This window comes from Protopterus annectens, chromosome 5.part0, assembly GCF_019279795.1.
Source record: "Protopterus annectens isolate FY-2018-M chromosome 5.part0, PAN1.0, whole genome shotgun sequence".
Lineage (NCBI taxonomy): Eukaryota > Metazoa > Chordata > Ceratodontiformes > Protopteridae > Protopterus > Protopterus annectens.
The window spans coordinates 891,038,205-891,043,452 of NC_056735.1; the positions used below are offsets into that span (position 1 = coordinate 891,038,205).

Consider the following 5,248-nt stretch of genomic DNA (forward strand, 5'->3'; position numbering starts at 1 on the left):
TTGCCCCTTGTAATAATGGGATAACTGTAGCTCTGTGCCACTCAGTGGGCACGAAACCCGAGGCGAGGCTATGATTAAACCATGACACCTCTAGGTGAGGTGCCAGTCCATATTATAGTTCATGTAGTACACAGCCCGGGATGTCATCTGGTCCCATGGATGCTGTATTATTAGCTTTGGAGAGTGTGTTTTTACCTGTGTGGCCATTATTACCGGAATCTGGCAATCTTCCGGTATTGAGATGGGCCATTTAGGGGGTGAGAGGGGGGGGTGAAGTTGGCACTGAATCGATCTGCCAGGATATTGGCAATATCCTTGGGATCAGTATATTTAATGCCATTCTGTTTTAGCTCAGAGCAGATCTGAGCATCGCCATTTAGATTCTTGACATAGTTATAGAATGCCTTCTGGTTGTCTTTGGAATCTTTGGCAATTTTATATTCGTAACTAGCTTTGGAGGATTTTATGAGGGATCTCAGTTTCTTACTGAGGCTGGTAAGGGAGATTTTTGCAGCCTGGGATTTTCCTCTTTCCTGCAACAGTTTCTTCCTTTTGTTGCAAAGTATTTTTTATGGCGGGGGACCACCAGATTGGCTTCCTTTTTTTGCATCCTGGGATCTTCCTCTTTTCTGCAACAGTTACTTCCTTTTGTTGTAAAGTTTTTTTATGGCAGGGGACCACCAGATTGGCTTCCTTTTTTTTGGATGTGAGCATCTTGGTTTTATTTGGGATGGCACGATTCATGCATCAGTGGATGTGCTCGTACAGTGCCCAGTGTGTAGGATTCAGCAGTTGAACTTTCAGCTCCCATCTGCATGGGTGTCATGAAGATTGTCACTTATGACTTGAGTAGCATGTGAAGTTGGCTTTGGAGAAGTTTGTTTATGGAGGGTTCCTTTCTGGGGGGTGGGGGTGGGATGTGGATGTTAAGGGTGATTAGCTTATGGTCAGACCTGACTAATGAGGCGGTGACCATAGGTGTGGAGAATCGATTTCCATGTTGGTAATGACCAGGTCTAGGATATTGGAGCCCTGGTGGGACTATGGGATTAGTTGATCCAGGGCGCTAAATTTATGAATTCCCAGAACCGCTTGGGCAAAGGTGTTTGGTACATGAGTAGTTTTCCCAGTTAATGCATGCAGGGTATTAAAATCACCCAGTATTAGGGTGTTTGGTTCTATCTTAATATTTTCCAGTATGTTTAGAAAGGTGTAGTGAGAATCTTGGGGTATAGTGGGGGATCTGTAGCAAGCTACAATTTGGATTGCAGTCTTACCTAGTGTTAGTTGCACCTGGAGAATTTCAGATGCATTGTGTTGGGCAACTAGCCTGGTGATGTGAATATCCTTGGTGAATATTGACACTCCTCCACCTTTAGTGTTTCCGTCCTGGTTTGGTGGCCGAAAAGTGTGGTAAGAGTTGTAGCCTGGTATTACAGGTGTGCTCTCTGGAGTCTTGAACCAGTAACTGTCAGGTGTCTGAAAATGCTTTTTACTTTGTGATGTGTTCAAATTTAAACAACAAGTTTCATGTATGTCAGAATATGTTTTACTACTAATTTGGGACTTTGGATTACCTTTCATTGTTAAGATTGAGAACTGGGGACAAACACAAGCATTCTAGCTTGACTGACACACTACTACCATAGCTGCATTACATCAGCCTTTTACATCATCTAACCCCACCCTTGGCCCCATCATATCACCCTCTCTATCAGGAGATTGGTTAGCTGCCCTTCAATCTGATCTCAACCAGCTTCTGGCCCTTTAACTCACTTGGCATCGAGCTATCTGGCCCTCTTTTGCACAGGTTTTACCACCTGGAATGTGAAGAGAAGAAACATTTGAACAGAAATGCCATCACTAATGGCTAGACCATGAGGAGGCTTGATAGTGAATACACCGGAGTGGAACACCATAGAGCCATAGAGCCATGCTCTGAGACCAGGGGCATTCTGCTTCTCATTATGGATACCCCACTATGATCATGCATAGATCTTCTAGCCACTTGGCCTGCATTTAGTATAATATCTGTAATTTTCAGTGCAGGGAAAATTTTTATCCCAGGGCCCCATTCCACATTACTGTAGTCTTTACACCATAGGTACAGTTGCCTATGCTCAAATACGATTTGAAATACTTATTTTCATTAAAAGTCGATTTCCCATGTTGGTAATGACCAGGTCTGGGATATTGGAGCCCCTGGTGGGACTATGGATTAGTTGATCCAGGGCGTTGGAATTTATGAATTCCAAGAACCGTTGGGCAAAGGTTTTGGTACATGAGTAGTTTTCCCAGTTAATGGCAGGGTAGTTAAAATCACCCAGTATTAGGGTGTTTGGTTCTATCTTAATATTTTCCAGTATGTTTAGAAAGGCGTAGCGAGAATCTTGGGGTATGGTGGGGGATCTGTAGCAGGCTCCAATTTGGATTGCAGTCTTACCTAGTGTTAGTTGCACCTGAGAATTTCAGACGATTGTGTTACGCCTAGCCTGGCGGTGTGAATATCCTTGGTGAATATTGTCACTCCTCCACCTTTAGTGTTTCCGCCCTGGTTTGCTGGCCGAAAGTGTGGTAAGAGTTGTAGCCTGGTATTGCAGGGGTGCTCTCTGGAGCCTTGAACCAGGCCTCAGTTACCACACAGATATCAATGTTCTCCATTTTTAGGAGTGCCTCGAGAGAGTGCATTTTGAGGTTTAGACTTCTAGCATTGAGTAGCATTACCTTCAGATTTTGCATGCTTGTACCTGTTACGGTGGTGGTTTTGTCCTTTGAACTTTGCCTAAAGAAGGCACTATAGGGGTGGCAAGAGCCGTAGCCAGTAACCTGAATCCCAGGGGTGACAGGTGCAGACCACCTCTGGCAAAGCATCGTGGTCTGTCAATCGTGGTCGCCCCAGGCAGACAGATACTGGATCCCCTTTGAATGACACCAGAAGCTTAGCCGATTGTTGAAGTCAATCATTTTGTCCTTATATCGTGGTATCATTCAGGGCTAAGGTCATACCTGCCTGGGCCACGTGATCCGAGAGCTCTTCCATGTCTCTTTTCATGGAGTCCGGGGAGGTATGCTCAAGTCATTCACTCCGACTGGACAATGACAGAGTCATATCTGTACTCTGTGGAGTGACTTGAGTGCATGCGTTATGTGGCGGGTCCTGGCACCCGGCAGGCAGCTGACTGTAATTTTCCTCCTTGTTCAACCTGGTGAGAGGGACATCAGTGTGCCGGACTATAGAGTCACCTATGACTAAAGTGTTGGGTACATTGTCTTGCCTTAGGGTCTGTTGCTGGGTGGCACACACTGGTGTTGAACTATGTGACACTTTGCTTGTGACTGGTGTCTGTTTGCGCTTCAGCTTCAGTGGTCCTTGTTGCTTGGGCAGGTTACAGTTAAGGGCCTCCGCATATGTGGATTTAGTGTTGCTATATGTGGGTGTTGGTGGTGCGGGTTTAGAAGGGCTGTGTGTTGCTTGAGGTGTAGTGTGGGTGTTAACCTTCTCCTCTTGACTGTCTAGCAGTCTTGGGTGGAGAGAGCTTTGCTTCCATTTTGGCTATGTAAGTGCATCTCACAGGTTGCAGTGTTGGGTGGTAGGAGTGAGGGTTGTCTGTGTACATTGCCCCAGTATGCCCAGATTCACCAGGTGGACAGGAGAAATCACCGAAGCTGACCCTTGGACATGCCTGGTTTGGTGCTTTTTATTTATTTGTTTGTGTAAAGTACAGGAGCTGTTTTCCTTACCCTAGCAAGGTACTTTGCAATTATAGGCTGTTTAGTGCCTACTATTAATTTCTCCTTATTAACAAGGAGAGCTGAGTGCTTGTATCAGTTTAAGGCCTCCTAGTGCTTTCCAGCAGGTTTTAGAGAAAGTGCTAGTCACAGGGATGCTTAAAGGTAAGACGAAACAAATGCACACTGCAGTGTGCACTAGAGAAGTTAGATGTGAAAGTAGGTAACTTAAGTTTTACCTGTTTAAAAAGTGAAGGTTTAGTGGAGAGTTACTATTTTTAACACAGCAGGATGGATTGAAAGGGTGGTCACTTTTGTATTCTGGTACTATGGAATACAGCAGGATGGCCAATAAATGAATAGCTGAAGGGGAGGGATTTCAAAATGCTGATTTTGTGATTACTCACACAAGCCAGTGAAAGTAAGAGAGGAAATGAGGTATGTGGTCAGATTAACATAAGAGGCAGGCAGCTAGAAAGACAGTGGCAATTAGCAAGACAGCAACTGTGACTGGGTGGGAGAGCGGGGGAAAAAATCTGCCTGACTCAGAAGACAGAGAGAGAGAGCTGTGGTCTCTTTGAAGTTTTAATATGCTGTTAAAGCAGAATGCAAGTAAAGCAGAAGGTAAAGAAAAGAAAGCACAGTATTGAAAATATGGAAAGGAAAAAAGTGATAGAAAATGCAAAACATAAAAGCAAAGTAAGCTTTCCTTGCCAGCAAAGTGCAGCAGAGTGCAGATGAGCCTTTGTGGTAAAGCTGTGAAATGTTTTATTTCAGCCCTGAAATGGAATAGTTAGAAAGACAGAAAGGAAGAGCAAGAAAGAAGAGCACGAAGAAAAAGAAGGAAGGAGGATAAAAATGCATGCACAGCCTTGTGCAAAGGGCAGAGACAGAAATGCATCGCTGGAGGAAAAGGTAAGGGGTGGTAAAAAAGATAAAACACCCCCCAGGCACACTAGAAGAATAGAAAGCCAATATTTCATTAATGTAAACTGAGGGAAGTGCACAAACGCAGTCCCCCACTACCATAAATTATGCAGTTGAGTTTCCCACATTTGGGGAAATCACAGGAGTCAACCCAACCGAAGTGTGCAATGGAAGAGCCTCGCCCTGGGGAAACCACCTTCTTGATCCCGGTATTCCCCCTGCCAAGTAAGTATGCGTTTGCTGCCGGAGAATGAGCAGGTCCAGTGGTGTAAGCGTCATTACCTGGGCGGTGAGTTGTTTTTACAATGGTGTATGAGGACAGTGACAAACCTGGGGTTGAACGCAAACCGTGGCTCTGTACCTTTACTGGAGCAGCAAGAAATTCCTGAGGAAAGTTCGGCATCTGCAGTGATATCCCATAGTGCTTTGTCCATGAAAATTTGCATTAGGTTTTGACTGCCTTTGCACTGAGAGAGAGCGAGCGGTGTTTTAAAATGGGAAGAGCTATTGAGTAAAGAGATGTAAATCAATGTAAGCTACAAAGAGCTACAATCTCTTCCTGCGTGTTTAAAAACAACGGGTGAAAAAGCTG

General features: G+C 44.7%; 1 non-coding gene across 1 annotated transcript; it reads right to left on the minus strand.

The window, feature by feature from the left end:
• Positions 1-4,723: 4,723 nt before the first annotated feature.
• On the minus strand, positions 4,724-4,889 carry LOC122802955. The gene has a single exon (XR_006365027.1). It is a non-coding gene; the product is annotated as a U1 spliceosomal RNA (small nuclear RNA).
• Positions 4,890-5,248: the final 359 nt, after the last annotated feature.